This window comes from Oryctolagus cuniculus, chromosome 6 (genome assembly GCF_051225735.1).
Source record: "Oryctolagus cuniculus isolate XC-2025 breed Fujian yellow rabbit chromosome 6, ASM5122573v1, whole genome shotgun sequence".
Lineage (NCBI taxonomy): Eukaryota > Metazoa > Chordata > Mammalia > Lagomorpha > Leporidae > Oryctolagus > Oryctolagus cuniculus.
Window position 1 is genome coordinate 150852347 of NC_142872.1, and position 16863 is coordinate 150869209.

Sequence of the window (16863 nt, forward strand, 5' to 3'; positions counted from 1 at the left end):
GATGGATGAGTCAGTCTTCCTTCTGGCACAGATAACCCAGCTGTCCTCGCGGAATGCACAAAACGCACAAGCGTGGGGCAGCCTTGAGCGTAGCCTGGTCAGCCTTTGAATCAGACAGACCTGAATTCAAATGTCACTTTCACTCCCCATCTTGGGCGCACAACTTGTCCGAGTCCCCGCTGCCTCAGCTGAAGATTAGGGACAGCGATGTATGTCTTCCAGGGCTTTGGGGAGGCTTAAATTAGTTCAGGTTTGCAAAGCACCCAGCTCACCGCCTGGTGCCCAATTAGACCTTTAACAATGATCATTATTTTGATTGATATGTAGAATCCAAATGGATCTCCTTGGAACTCCTCCTACTCAAAACTTAGTCCTCTCCCACATGTGAGTATTTCTGCCATTTGATATTCACTCTTGTGTCTGCATTGGTTTTGTCTTAGGGTTGTGTTGGACACCTGGTTCAGTTCCTGGGCTTTCCTCCCCACCTTGGCCCCTGAGGCATAAGCTTTAGCTCTTCTCCGAGTTTTCCTCCTCTTTTTAGTTCACCAATCATCAAGCCAACTGTCTCTCTCTCTCCAACAGTTTGTTCTGTTGATGGCATTGGCCCCAAATGTTGATGCATATTTATTATCCTGTACCCTTGATGATTTTCCTGCCACACCAACTGCCTCAAATGGAAGCTTGATGTGGTTTTCAGGCTTGAATGAGCACATGCTTCTAAGAATTGGCTTGAACAGGGGTTCGGGAAGCCAATTTCCACATTATGTCATTATTTGTCATTCTGTGACTATGCACCAGGGCTGCACCCCTTCTCCATCTCTTCCAAAGTCACACAACCCACGAAGAGGAAAATGCATGGTGCCTGGGGCAGTAGACTACTTTCACCAGCCCCCAGCTAGTCTGGGTAAGGAGTTGCTGCCAACAATTTGATTTGAGAAGCCTGGGTATTCTGTGGTGTCCACTCCATTGACTGTTTGGTTCATTCTTTTGTGTATTCGTTTCTTATTCATTCAACATTTACCTGTTCTGTGCCAATCCTGTGCTGAGCACTATACATGTGTGATGTCATGGTCTCCAAGCATCCATGATGTAGGCTTTCCTATCGCCCCTGCTGCATAAGAGTGATTAAGATATAGACTAACTACACATAAGAATAATTGGGTATAGATTGATTCAGTATCTTGTTTATTGCATGAGCAGAGTCTCTGTGCAAAATTGTGAGTCTGACTTCTGAACCAGTGTTTATAACCATGATGCCATACTGCTATTTTTTTCCTTTTTTAAGATTTTATTTATTTATTTGAGAGGTAGAGTTACAGACAGTGAGAGGGAGAGACAGAGAAGAAGGTCTTCCGTCTGTTGGTTCACTCCCCAGATGGCTGCAACGGCTGGAGCTGTGCCGATCGGAAACCAGCAGCCAGGTGCTTTTTCCCAGTCTCCCATGTGAGTGCAGGGACCCAAGGACTTGGGCCATCTTGTACTGCATTCCCAGGCCGCAGCAGAGAGCTGGACTGGAAGAGGAGCAGCCGGGACTAGAACTGGTGCCCACATGGGATGCCGGCACTGCAGGCGGGGGATTAACCTGCACCACAGTGCTGGCCCCCACACTGCTGTTTTTATCCTACAGAATACTGCCTATTGACGTGTAGTTCCTAGCTATTGTAGCTTCTTTCTCATCAGCAATTCTTGTGCGTGTGTTTTGGGGAAGGGAGGTTTAAGGGAGAGGAGGACATAGGTATGTAGTAAGGAATTTGACCACAGCTGCACAGCTAGAAAGAGCCAAGTCTTAGGCCAGAGCCAGGTTCACTGTGAAGACCTTAGAGCCCTTCATTTTCTTTTCTGCACCACACTGCACCATTCAGTGGATGCACTCATCCAATCAGCTGAGCCTTTAGAAATAGCCCCATAGGCCAGGCATTGTGTGGGAGGACAAAAGCCTGTCTCTTTTGCCTCAAGGCGGTATAGATCCTGAGCTATAGCTGTATGTCCCAGAGCTCCCCAGGGCATCAGGTGGATGCATTTAGAGGGAGAGCAAATTCCAGATCCCTTGCACAGAGATAGTCTCTGCCCAGGGCTTCCATGTAGGGTGGAATGTGTCGTTCACTGCACTGCTGTGCCTCGGACAGCCAGCGTTGTAGGGCCTGTGCAGCTATAAATGGCAGCCTTCTATAGCTGCTTCCCAGAAACACGGGAAGGAGACCAGAGAAGCACTGCGTGGCCAGTCATTATTCACCAGAACGTGTGTTCTCAGAGCCTGACGAATGGGCTGTGGGGACCTCCCTGTCTCACTCTCAGAATCTTGCCTGTCAAAAGTCAAGGGAAATCAGGCAAAAGAAAGTTAACAGCACAAGGCAGTGGAGGACAGGCAGAGGACCCTATGAGAAGTGAACTATACACATTAGATCTCATGCTCTCTGAGCAGTCATGGGGCAGGTGCTTTGCTGTCTCCATTGCCACTGGACTTGGACTCGCAGGCCTGTTCCATCACTAGCCGCTCTTCTTAGCTTGGTTCAGTCTGAAGGTTTCTTTGGCACCTGCTCTTCGTGCTGTGGCCCCTGGACCAGCATGAGTTTCATGCTGAACACTGTTGTTAGATTCTTCCATTTGATCCCAGAATCCTTTCCTGGGCAGTTCTTTCGGATCCAGCCCAGGCCCCTTCTCTGGCTCTGGTCTTTATAGTGAGTATCTGAAAAATGGGAAGATATTTTAAAACTCAAAGGTCCTGGGGCTGGCGCCATGGCTCACTTGGTTAATCCTCCACCTTGCGGCACCGGCATCCCATACGGGCACCGGGTTCTAGTCCTGGTTGCTCCTCTTCCAGTCCAGCTCTCTGCTGTGGCCCAGGAGGGCAGTGGAGGATGGCCCAAGTGCTTGGGCCCTGCACCCGCATGGCTGATGGTCAGCTTCTACCTACAAGACCCTGAAGGAAATGCAATCTGCGCATGCCCACCAGGTAAGCCAGGGCCCACAACCAAACCCAGGAGGAAGCACCTTGCTCCTGGCTTCGGATTGGCGCAGCACGCCAGCCATAACAGCCATTTGGGGGGTGAGCCAACAGAAGGAAGACCTTTCTCTCTGTCTGCCTTTCTCACTGTCTATAACTATCTGTCAAACAAGAAAAACAAAAAGGTCCCATTGAAGCCCCTGTAATGAAACCATATCTTCTGGGTTTGGTTGTGGGCCCTGGCTTACCTGGTGGGCATGCGCAGATTGCATTTCCTTCAGGGTCTTGTAGGTAGAAGCTGACCATCAGCCAAGGCTTTGAATGTGTTATTCCTTGAAGAAGTACTCCCAGGAGAAGCAAGTAAGGCAGCAGAGGAAGCAGGATGGGGGAGGAGAAGGTGGTAGGTGAGAGTGATTTCTGTTGAAACCTAGCTTACTCTGATTCCACAGTCAACCCTGAGTACAAATGACACCTGAGTGGGTACCCGCTGGAGGCAAAGGGACTGTGCCTTTGTCCCACTGCACCTGCCTGTACCAGAGGGTGATGCTTTGAAGAGGGTGGCCGGTGTGACCAGGCAGTGAGGGCAGGCACGGAGAGCCATCTGGTCAAGAGGCCTCCAGGGGTCCTCAGGGGGTTACCAAGAGTGGCTGCCACCAGGCCACAGCTCTGTTGTCCTCCACCTCATTCCTAGAAGTGCTCTCCAAGAAGCCTGCACAAAGGTAGGGGAGGGAAGAATTTAGTTCACTGATGTGTCTGTGGCTAAGTCCAAATTGTTGACTCTCGTCTTCCTTCTGAACTGCAGATGCTCAGGGGCCCAGATGGCTTCCTTTCCATTTCAATAACAGCCCAAAGAAAATCCACTTAGATGGATCTGCTACAAAAACAAACCAACACGAAAACACAGCCAAATAGAAATGATTTTTGCATAATCTGTTTCTTTTCGGGCTATCAGCACATCTGCTTCCCTGCAAACATTGATAATCAACTGCTGATTATATGACAGTGCCTTCAACCAGCCCTTGTTGTGTGTTCTGAGAGGTACCTCTCACTTCTGCCTCAAAAAGATGCTTTCTCTGCACGTCCTGTCCACGGCCAGTGTGTGGTTCTACCTGTGTGGATAATAAGGAAGGTACAGCAGTTCAGGCGTGGACAGCTTTTCAGTTAAAACAGTTTTAAGTGCCATACAGGCAGCCCACGAGAATTTAGCTTTTGAAGGTCAAATACAATTTATAATTTGCTCACCAAGCACCAACAAAATAACCACAAAAAAGTGCTGAATTTCATAGTGGTGATTCTCAACCAGGGGGCTGTTTTGTCCCCTTCTAGGGGACTTCAGGCATCATCTAGAGACGTTTTGGGTTATCCCGGGGGTGTGGGGTAAGGGTCGGGGCAGCATGCCATTGGGCACGAGCCAAGGATGCTGCTAAGCCTCCAGTAATGTGAAAGACAGCGCTCCCCACCCCCACACATACAACAGAGAATTACTCAGCTCTGCATGTCAACAGTGGTGAGGCAGAGAAACCCTGATCCAGACTGTTCTTTTGGGTGTGACTTTTCACGGGTTCCCTATATCAAGGTCTATTTTTAATAGCTTTAAACTTTCAAGAGATTCCAGTGTTGAAGCACAAGTACATTATGTGGAAAAATCACATGCATAGCTTTAAAATTTTTTGCATCAAAATGCATCTTTTAATTCATGTTATTTGATCGTGAACTTTGGGAAGCACCCTCATATTTTTGGGTAAGATACGATTGGAGGTGCTCTGGTATGAATGGGTTCTCAGCAGCCCCCCATTCCACCCTCACCCCATGACTGCTGCTGCCTGTGGCTCCTGGCAGGGGGCCAAGGGTAGGTGTGGGGAAGGTTGGGTGAGCTATGCGCACACCTGCTGTTCCTCACCAGGGACCAAATTTGTTGGTGCCTTGATTTTGGGCTTTTCAGAGTCCCGGTCCCTCTGTGGGACTGCACTCACCCCAGAAACAGCCCCGTGCCTGGGGGGGGGGCATTAACTAATAAAAGCCACCATGAAAGACAGAGAGGGGAAGAAGCCAAAAGAAAGAACATAGCTTTTTTTCTCTGTTTTTTGCACACAAGGCTTGGTGTTTGCACTGAGCACACAGTCCCACAAATGATGACTGTCCCATCTGGAATAGAGTGGCTGCTCACCAGTGCCCCTCCATCCTAGGCAAAAGCTCCCTAGCAGAGTTCTGCGGCTCCTTTTTAGTCCCAACTGTGTGCAACCACACCTTTTTTTTGGAGGAAGCATCAGACCTTCTGACACATCTAGTATGTTGCTGGAGACTGAATGTGTGTCTCACGCAAATCCATAGGCTAAAATTCTAACTTCCAACAGAAGGGTGTTAGGAGATGCAGACTTTGAGAGGGAATTAGGCCATAAGGGAAGAGTCCTCGTGGATGGGATTTGGTTATTTTTTTATATGACAGTGATCTTTTAAAACACACACACACACACACACACACAGAGTTAGAGAAAAAGGTAGAGAGAGAGGTCTTCCATCCACTAGTTCACTCCCCAAATGGCTGTCATGGCTGGAGCCAAGCTGATCTGAAGCCAGGAACCAGGAGCTCCTTCTAGGTTCCCCGAGTGGGTCCAGGGGCCCAAGAACCCGGGCAATCCTCCGCTGCGTTTCCAGGAGTATTAGCAGAGAGCTGGATCGGAAGTGGAGCAGCCGGAACTTGAACAGGAGCCCATATAGGATGCTGGCGCTGCATGTCGGGGTTTTATCCCACTGCTCTTAAGTAGCTCCCTGAAAGAAACTCTAAAAGAAGCTTCTAAAAGAATCTCCTGCCCCTTCTGCCATGTGAGGACACAGTGGCAAGATCTCCATCTATGAACCAACCCCAAACCTGCCAGGGCCTTGATCCTGGCCTTCCCAGCCTCCAGAACTGTGAGAAATCAATTTCTGCTATTTGTAAACCACCCAGTCCATGGTATTCTGTGATAGTAGCTTGGATGGACCAGAGCTATTAGGGAAAATATGAAAGTTACAGCAACGCTGGCGCCGCGGCTCACTAGGCTAATCCTCTGTCTTGCGGCGCCGGCACACCAGGTTCTAGACCCGGTCAGGGCGCTGGATTCTGTCCCAGTTGCCCCTCTTCCAGGCCAGCTCTCTGCTGTGGCCAGGGAGTGCAGTGGAGGATGGCCTAAGTACTTGGGCCCTGCACCCCATGGGAGACCAGGAGAAGTACCTGGCTCCTGCCATGGGATCAGCGTGGTGCGCCGGCTGCAGCGTGCCAGCCGCGGCGGCCATTGGAGGGTGAACCAAGGGCAAAGGAAGACCTTTCTCTCGACCTTTCTCTCTGTCTCTCTCTCTCACTGTCCACTCTGCCTGTCAAAAAAAAAAAAAAAAAAAGGTACAGCAAAGACAATGGTCAGATTCCCTTTCATGTGGCTGTGTCTACGTAGGCAATCATTTTACAGCTGCTGGGTCTGGATCTCCTTCTTTCACGGACGTTGGTAAGTCTGGACCAGGTCGTATGTGCCTAGGAGAGATCTTTTTGCAAGGCACTTGGTGGGAGGCCCAGTATAGACAGCAGGTTGGAGGAACAGCTGCATTTGTGCCTGTCTGCTAATTAGGTTTGTGTATGGGAGAATGCCATCCTGTATTGGCTTTAATTATAACAGTGGTGGTGGTGAGGTGGCAGGAAGGGGAAAACTTGGTGTCTAAATCTCCTGACAAATGTTGTGTGGCTCACTTGGCTGGGATCATGCCTCCCTGGTGGGCAAGAAGATTATTCTACCTTATAGGTTAAATTCCTGAGGTTTGCTAACACTGGGAAGCTTATTTCTACCTAAACGATGAGGCTAAAACTTGAACTCAGTCCTAACTGACTCCGAAAAATGAACTCTTGTCTCTGCGTAACTCCAGGGCTCTCAGCTTTCCGCATGGACCTCCAGTGCTCCTGTTTGCATGAACTGTGAGTGACTTAAAGAACCCCAAAGGGCAAGCCCAACCTGTCTCGGGTTGTATGAGGCACAGCCCAAGGACCAGCGAGGACAGAAACCCACCTTGTATTCGTGGAAGAAGAGTCGTTTTTATAAAATTCACCTGCCCACTAGGGGCGCCGTTCTTAGATCCACACAAAGGGACTAAAAAAATGAGCAGCTGTCCAGTGGGGTACATAGGATTGTTTTATTTCCTTTGACTTACTGGCTCATGGGGGCCCAGAGTCACCCATCCCCAGCACGATACTACAAAGGGGCCATACCCTTGGTCCTTAGACCAACAGACTAAAGTTTTCTTACAGGATAGCCCAGGAGCCCTCTGTCAAAATTAATTTGTGTGGTTTTAACAATGCAGAATGCCGGCACCGTGGCTCAATAGGCTAATCCTCCACCTAGTGGCGCCGGCACACCGGGTTCTAGTCCTGGTCAGGATGCCGGATTCTTTCCCGGTTGTCCCTCTTCCAGGTCAGCTCTCTGCTGTGGCCCGGGAAGGCAGTGGAGGATGGCCCAAGTGTTTGGGCCCTGCACCCCATGGGAGACCAGGACAAGTACCTGGCTCCTGCCATCGGATCAGCGCGGTGCGCCGGCTACAGCGTGCCAGCCGCGGCGGCCATTGGAGGGTGAACGAACGGCAAAGGAAGACCTTTCTCTCAGTCTCTCTCTCTCACTGTCCACTCTGCCTGTCAAAAAAAAAAAAAAAAATTGCAGAATGTGAGTCTTGGGAGGCAGGCCCTGGTACCCTGCATCTTAACAGGCACTCCAGTGTATCCTGATGCCCTCTAAAGTCTTGCCAATCTCTTCAGCGTGCCCTGTGGACCACTCTGTTCCGGCTCTAAGCCCATCATGGCTGGATTTTAAATGAACTCTTGGCTCTTCGACTGACCCCCCTCCCACCATGTCCCCTTCAATCCTCCGCATTGGATGCTTGGTGTTGCTCGCCTTTGGTTTCTCCTCTGACTCTCAGTGCAGCTGGCCCTTCTGTTGCCTTCTTCTGGGAGGATGCTGATTCCTGCACACTCCAGGCCTTAGCTCAGGACCCTCGCCTGCCCAGCCTGTGGATTCTGCTGACCCCTCTGGAACTCCACTTCCGATTCGCTGTGACCTGGACAAGGTCCTGGCCAGAGAGACGCCATCTCACGGCACGTGTCTCTGTGACAGCCCCGCAGCCCACTTGGTGCTGAGTGTGGAGGCTCAGGGGACAAGGCAGAGGACACGGATGCTGTCCGGATGCCTCTGCCCCTTCCCAGTAGATGTCCTTTGTTGTGTCTGGCCCAAGCCTGCCCACAGCCTGTGGTTGAAGAAACAGGGAATGTTCTGGGTTTCTGGTTTAGAGATTTTAGGAACTACAGGGAAAACCTCAAATCTCATAGGTGAGTCATTCAGAGTAAATGTTACAGCTGAAAATGCCTTTTAGATAAAGCAAGTTAAAGACGCCAACCGTGAAAGGTCGGATGTTCATATTTTAGTGTTAAATATGTCATCTGGTGGCACCCACAGAAGCCTCAGGGTTGAGCTGCCCTTCTCCAGGGGAAATTATTTAATTATAATAATACTAAATCATACTGGTACCTTTGTGCTATTCTATAGGTTACTTCTACTGGATCTTATTTCATTCTTATAGAAAACTAATGGCTAATAGTTCCTTTGCTATTAGGCACTGCTTCGACTTTTATGTATGTTAACTCCTTACAGATAGAGGGAGGCTAAGTAACTTACTCAAAGACACTCAGCTTGTGGGGAATGTGGCTAGGGTCTGTACCCAGACAGTCTAGCTTCAAAGTCTGTGTGTTTAACCAGAAAGCTCTAACTGACTCACATCAACCCAAAGTAGATTTTCATATATTCATCTCACACATGAGAGACCCAAGACGAAGGAGGCAAGATACTTTCTCTGGAAAAAATCACTGCTACTCTCCCAAGGTGGTGGCTCTGGACACACAGGGCCCACCTCTTAGCTTCTGTAGTCATGTTCTTAAAGGCAGTGGGACAATACCCAACAGACTGAAGAGTGCAGGGGAGTGGGTCCTGAAATTTGGGTGGTAGCTTCTAGCATCAGGGAAAGTGCAATTCTTGCTGATTTTGCTTTCATGTTGATATTTTCCTAAGCATCTATTGAGAACTGATGGAGTTCATACTGAGCATCTGTTTGGGTATCCAGGTTTTGTGTCAAAGCACAGAGATGCTGAGATAGACAAATCGTAGTCTCTGACTTTGAAATGCTTGTGGTTTAGAGGGGAAGAGAGACAGAAAAAAAAATCCCATAATACTAAGCATTGATTCACAAGCTGTGTGGGAACTCTACAAAATATTATGGAATTGTAGAGCCAGGGATGTGAGCCATCAAGAGAGGAGGAGGAAGTTGATTGATAGTAAAGGAAAAGATTTTTGGAAGAGGTGGCATCTAAATCTAGAAGGGTGGAGAGAGTTTGCCAGTCAAACAGAGAGCAGAGGGACACATACTGCTATTGATTGGAGGGTTGCTTCTTTTTTTTTTTTTTTAAGTACTCAGCATATTTATTAGGTGTAAGGTAGTTTTTTTTTAACTTTTATTTAATGAATATAGATTTCCAAAGTACAGCTTATGGATTACATTGGCTCCCCCCCTCCAATGGCTTCCCTCCCACCTGCAACCCTCCCCTTTCCCGCTCGCTCTCACCTTCCATTCTTATCAAGATTCATTTTCAATTTTCTTTATATACAGAAGATCAGTTTAGCATACATTAAGTAAAGATTTCAACAGTTTGCTCCCACATAGAAACACAAAGTGAAAAATACTGTTTGAGTACTCATTATAACATTAAATCTCAATGTACAGCACATTAAGGACAGAGATCCTACATGAGGAGTAAGTGCACAGTGACTCCTGTTGTTGACTTTACAAATTGACACTCCTGTATATGGCATCAGTAATCTCCCTATGCTCCAGTCATGAGTTTCCAAGGCTATGGAAGCCTTTCGAGTTCACCGACAGAGAGTTGCTTCTAATATACCAATTCTGCTGCCCAGAAAAACAAGGAAGGTTAGATTGCAGATTAAACGCCCAATATATCAAGCAAAATACCCAAAAATAACTGAAGGGATTGGAAGGCAGCCAAAGTAACCAGGAACTTAAGAAGCCAATATGGTAGACAAAAGTGAAACATAGAGAAGTGAGCCTGATACATCACTTTTCCCCAAAGGCATTTGCAGTTCATCAGGAAACAGGCTGATAAGGCCATTGGAAAATGATAGCCAGAAGTCTGAAAATTGAAGCAAAATTTTTTGGCAATCCCAAGGTACTGGGAAATCCAAGGTCTACCAAAAAGGAAAGGTCTTGGCGCACAGCCATGGTGTCTATGAAGTCACTAAAAGTCCATGTCCTAGGAGTAAGGTCAACTGGAAATAGATTAGGCCTTACAAAAAATATTCACCTTCAAGTCTTTACAAGTTTTCAAGAGAATGCCTAACCTTTAATAAGATATGTTATGAGATGTTCCAATAAAAAGAGATTCAGAATCATAAGATCAAAATCCAAAGGAAAAACATCAGACTCTAGAAACAGACCCACAGGTAATCTGGACTTTGAAGTTAACAAACAGAGCCTCTAAAGTAACTGTGGTGAATTTCATCAAGAGAATGGCTGCAAGGTTGAGAATTAGATCCACAGGAAAATTTGGATAGAGAATCTAGAACTGAAAAATCCAACACTTGAAATTAAGAACTTGATATATGAATTTAATAGCAGATTTTATAGGACAGAAGAGAGGATTAGTAAACTTGGAAAAAGATTCAGACTTAAGTACAGAAGAGAAACTACGCAACATACAGAAAAGAAAGAGATTTATAGAACATGGTGAAAAGACCTAAAATGCAAGCGAGAGAAGTCCTAAAGAAGAAAAAGGGAATATTGGGGAAGGGTACGTTTGAAACTGTGCAGACTGAGAATTTTCCAAAGCTAATGAAATGCGTGAAGCCACAGACTCAAGCATCATGAGAAACCTCAACAGGATTAATTTGAAGAAACATCATACTTCGAGCAAAAGAAAATGACCATCGTTTGGGAATTTTGTTTCTTGCAAAGATACCCTTCAAAACTGAAAATGAAGTAAAGATACTTCAGGAAGATAAAAACTTTCTACACTGAAAGAAACTCCAAAAGAAGTTGTTCAGGTAAAAGGAAAAATCATCCTAAACAAAAGCAAAGAAATGCGAGAATAAACAATGAGTTTTAGAAAAACTAGACATAGAGTCAAATAAAATATAAACAAACTACACAAAGCAAATATAGCCCTTTTTTCCTTCCAGAAACCTTTTACTTAAGGAATACAAACTTCATGCATTTCATGAGTGCAACTCCAGGAACATAGTGATTTTTCCCATCATACCTGCCCTCTCACCCACATTCCCACCCCTCTTCCTCCTACCTCTCCTAGTCCCATTCTTATTTTTTACTAAGATCTATTTTCTGTTAACGTTATACACATATGATTAACTCAATACTAAGTAAAGAGTTCAACAAATACTACAAAACAAACAAACAAACAAACAAAAAAAAACACCTTTCCTCAACAGTCAAGTCAAAGGCTGTTCAAAGTCATTGCATCTCAAAGTGTAAATTGCACTTCTATAGATTCCCTTTTAGGTGCTGTATTAGTTAACAGATCAGCAAGAACATACGGTATGTGTCCTTTTAGGACTGGCTTATTTCACTAAGTATGATGTTTTCCAGTTTCATCCATTTTGTTGCAAGTGATAGGAATTCATTTTATTTTTTTTATTTTTTAATTTAAAAAAATTTTTTAACTTTTATTTAATGAATATAAATTTCCAAAGTACAGCTGTGGATTACAATGGCTTTTTCCTCCACATAACTTCCCTCCCACCCACAACCCTCCCCTCTCCTGCTCCCGCTCCCCTTCCATTCTTATCAAGATTCATTTTCAATTATCTTTATATAAAGAAGATCAATTTAGCATATATTAAGTAAAGCTTTCAACAGTTTGCACCCACACAGAAACACAAAGTGAAAAATACTGTTTGAGTACTAGTTATAGCATTAAATCACGATGTACAGCACATTAAGGACAGAGATCCTACATGAGGAGTAAGTGCACAGTGACTCCTGTTGTTGACTTAACAAATTGAGACTCTTGTTTATGGCATCAGTAATCACCCTAGGCTCTTGTCATGAGTTTCCAAGGCTATGGAAGCCTTTTGAGTTCGCTGACTCTGATCATGTTTAGACAAGGTCATAGTCAAAGTGGAAGTTCTCTCCTCTCTTCAGAGAAAGATACCTCCTTCTTTGATGGCCTGTTCTTTCCACTGGGATCTCACTTGCAGAGATCTTTCATTTAGGGTTTTTTTTTTTTTTTTTGACAGGCAGAGTGGACAGTGAGAGAGAGAGAGACAGAGAGAAAGGTCTTCCTTTTGCCGTTGGTTTACCCTCCAATGGTCGCCGCGGCCGGTGCACTGCGGCCAGCGCACTGTGCTGATCCGATGGCAGGAGCCAGGTACTTATCCTGGTCTCCCATGCAGGTGCAGGACCCAAGTACTTGGGCCATCCTCCACTGCACTCCTGGGCCACAGCAGAGAGCTGGCCTGGAAGAGGGGCAACCGGGACAGAATCCGGCGCCCTGACCGGGACTAGAACCTGATGTGCCAGCGCTGCAAGGCAGAGGATTAGCCTAGTGAGCCACGGTGCCAGATTTTTTTTTTTTTTTTTTTTTGCCACAGTGTCTTGGCTTTCCATGCCTGAAATACTCTCATGGTCTTTTCAGCTGGATCCAAATGCCTTAAGGGCTGATTCTGAGGCCAGAGTGCTGTTTAGGACATCCGTCATTCTATGAGTCTGCTGTGTATCCCACTTCCCATGTTGGATCGTTCTCTCCCTTTTTTACTCTATCAGTTAGTATTTGCAGACACTAGTCTTGTTTATGTGATCCCTTTGACTCTTAGTCCTATCATTATGATCAATTGTGAACAGAAATTGATCACTTGGACTAGTGAGATGTCATTGGTACATGCCACCTTGATGGGATGACTTCATTTTATTTTAATCACTGACTAATATTCCATGGTGTGAATATCCCATAATTTCTTTATCCAGTCCAATGAACATGGGGTTATAGATAGCTCTTTCATGTGTTGATTTTATTTCCTTTGGATAAATTCCCAGGGGTGGGATGACTGGGTCATATAGTAGATCTATATTCAGATTTCTGAGGTATCTCCATACTGTCTTTCACAGTGACTGTACTAATTTACATTCCCACCAGCAGTGGGTTAGGGTACCTTTTTCCCCACATCCTTGCCAGCGTTTGTTATTTGTTGATTTCTGTATGAGAGCCATTCTAACTGGGGTGAGATGAAACCTCATTGTGGTTTTCATTTGCTTTCCCTGACGGCTAGTGATCCTGAGCATTTTTTCATGTGTCTGTTGACCATTTGGATTTCCTCTTTTGAAAAATGCCTGTTTGAGTTCTTTGCCCATTTCTTAATTGGGCTGTTTGTTTTGTTGCTGTTGAGTTTCTTGAGCTCTCTCTATATTCTGGTAATTAATTCTTTATCAGTCGCCGAGTTTGCAAATAATTTCTCTCTTGCTGTTGGTTGCCTCTTCAGTTTGCTGAGTGTTTCTTTTGCAGTGCAGAGGCTTCTGAATTTGATATAATCCCATTTGTCAATTTTGGCTGTGATCGCCTGTGCCTCTTTTCCAAGAACTCTTTGCCTGTGCCAATGTCGTACAGAGTTTCTCCAATGTTCTTTAATAATTTCACTGTATCAGGTCATAGATTTAGATCCATTTTGAGTGGATTTTCTGTGTAAAGTGTAAGGTAGGGGTCTTGATTCATACTTCTGCATGTGGAGGTCCAGTTTTTCTGGGACCATTTGTTGAAGGGACTGTCTTTGCTCCAGGGATTGATTTTAGCTCCTTTATCAAATATAATTTGGTTGTAGATGCGTGAATTGATTTCTGGCATTTCTATTCTTTCCCATTGGTCTATCCATCTGTTTTTGCATCAGTACCAGGCTGTTTTGATTACAACTGTCCTATAGTATGTCCTGAAATCTATTATTGTGATGCATCTGGCTTTGTTTTTGTTGCATAAGATTGCTTTAGCTATTTAGGGTCTCCTGTGTTTCCATATGAATTTCAGCATCATGGAATGCTTTCTATATCTGAGAAGAATGTCCTTGATATTCTGATTGGTATCTCATTGTTTTTTAAAATTACTTTTGGTAGTATGGACATTTTGATGATATTGAGTCTTCCAATCCCATAATCGTGAAAGATTTTTCCATTTTTTGTGTATTCTTCTATTTTTTCTTTAATGCTTTATAGTTCTCTTGGTCCTTCCATTTTTCCATAAATATTCCTATTGTTTACTTTGTATTTCCTTTGTCCCTTTACTGGGAGATGCTTTCACCTTCATTCATAGTGATAACCATATTTCTGTGTTTCTGTGTGTAGCATATCCTTAAGCATCTTTTGTAAGGCTAGATGGGTGGTGACAAATTTTCTTTTTTTTTTTAAGATTTATTTATTTAATGAAAGAGTTACACACAGAGAGAAGGAGAGGCAGAGAGAAAGAGAGAGTTTTCCATCCACTGGTTCACTCCCCAATTGGCCGCAATGGCTGGAGCTATGCTGATCCGAAGCCAGGGGCCAGGAGCTTCCTCCAGGTCTCCCATGTGGGTACAGGGACCCAAGGGCTTGGGCCACCTTCTACTGCTTTCCCAGGCCACAGTAGAGAGCTGGATTGGAAGTGGATCAGCCGAGACTTGAACCGGCATCCATATAGGATGTTGGCACTGAAGGTGGTGGCTTTACCTGATATGCCATGCCAGTCCCTAATTTATTTATTTTTAAAAGAATTATTTATTTTGAAAGTCAGAGTTATAGAGAGAGAGAAAGAGAGAGGGAAAGACAAAGAGAAAGAGATCTTCCATCCACTGGTTCACTCCCCAGGTGGTTATAATGCCCAGCATGGATTAGGCTGAAGCCAGGAGCCGGGAACATCATCCAGGTCTCCCACATGGGAGCAGGTCCCCAAAGTCTTGGGTCATCTTCTGCTGCTTCATCCAGGTCCTTAGCAGGGAGCTGGCTTGAAAGTGGAGAAGCTGGGCTCGAACTGGCACCCATATGAGATGCTGATGTTGCAGGTTGTGGCTTTACCTGCTTTGCTACAATGTTGGCCCCATATTTACTAATTTAATAAAGTTTTTTGAGTCATACAAAAAAGCAAAAAAGTGAGGAATAAAGAACAAGGGGCATAAATGGAAATCAAATAGTAAGATAATAGACTAAATCTCAAATGCATCAGAAGTTGCCTTGAATATAAATGGACCAAGTGCTTCAATTACATCTTATACAAAAATCAACTCAAAATTGATCAAGGATCTAAATCTATTAATTGATAGCATCAGATTACTAAAGGAGAACATGGGGAAACTCTGAAAGACATTGGCATGGGCAAAGACTTCTTGGAAAAGACCTCAGAAGCAAGGCAGTCAAAGCCAAACTTGACAAGTGGGATTACGTCAAGCTGACAAGCTTCTGTACTGCAAAAGAAACACTCAGGAAAGTGAAGAGGCAACAGACAGAATGGGAGAGAATATTTGCAAACTATGCCATTGATAAAGGGTTAATAACCAGAATATATAAAGAGATCAAGAAACTCAACAACAAAACAAATAACCCAGTTAAGAAATGGGCAAAGGACTCAAACAGGCATTTTTCAAAAGAGGAACTTCAAATGGCCAACAAACATGGAAAATGCTCAAGATCACTAGCCATCAGAGCAATGAAAATCAAAACCACAATGAGATTTCACCTCACCCCAGTTAGAATGGCTCTCATACAGAAATCAACAATAAATACTGGCAAGGATGGGGAGGGAAGTTATCCTAACCCACTGCTGGTGGGAATGCACATTAGTACAGCCACTGTGGGGGACAGCATAGAGATACCTCAGAAATCTAAATATAGATCTACCATATGACCCAGCCATTCCCCTCCTGGGAATTTACTCAAATAAAAAGAAATCACATCAAAGAGTTATCTGTACCCCCATGTTTATTGCAGCTCAATTCACAATAGCTAAGATATGGAATCAACCCAGATGTCCATCAACTGTTGAATGGATAAAGAAATTATGGTATGTATACACTATGGAATACAACTCAGCTGTAAAAAAGAATGAAATCCTATCTTTTGCAACAAAATGTATGTGACTATAAGCCATTATACTTAGTGAAATAAGCCAGTCTCAAATAGACAAATTACATGTTTTCCCTGATCTGTGGTAACTAATAGAATACAAAAAAATATAATGTAGAGGAGTGAAATTGACATTTTGAGCTTCCATGATTGTTTACAGCCATGAACAGTGGTTTTTCTTTTTTTTTATTCTTACTGTTTGCTGAACTCTTTACTTAGTGTAGGGTTAATCTTATGAGAATAAAGTAATCAAAGTAGATCATTGTAAAAATTAAGAGAGGGATTAGGAAAGGAAGGAGGAGAAGGGTGGGAACATAGGAGGGAGGGTAGGGCAGGAAGAATCACCATGCTCCTAAATCTGTATACATGAAATACATGAAATTTGTATACATTAAATAAAATTTTAAAATCTAAGGATTGTCAAACTAGAATAAAAATAAAATCAACAACCATATGCTTATTTGAAGAAGAACGTATGAAATATGGGGACACATTAAGTGTTTAAAGTGAAAGGATGGAAAAAGTCATACTAAGGAAACATGTTCCTAAAGAAAGCCCAAGACAGTCGTCAAGGCAAGTCTACTGGGAATAAAGTCTGTTATGTGATGTTAAAAGGGTTTATCCTACATAAATGCAGAGCAATTCTAAATTTGTTTGCAGCTAATAACAACAATGGACAGGACTAATAAGAAAAACACAGTCTTAATGGGAAATATTCAAATTCCCATCAATATTTAAATGAAATTATCCACCTA

General features: G+C 44.4%; 1 long non-coding RNA gene across 6 annotated transcripts in view; it reads left to right on the top strand.

The window, feature by feature from the left end:
• LOC149126333 (uncharacterized) overlaps positions 1-16863 on the top strand; it is a 37213-nt gene that overhangs the window by 19890 nt on the left and 460 nt on the right. For 3 of the 6 annotated variants that reach the window (XR_016236605.1, XR_016236607.1, XR_016236608.1), the window contains one exon: positions 328-384. The exons of the other annotated variants lie outside the window; for them this stretch is intronic. This is a non-coding gene — a long non-coding RNA (uncharacterized LOC149126333). The remainder of the gene's footprint in view (positions 1-327; positions 385-16863) is intronic. 6 annotated transcript variants of the gene reach the window in all.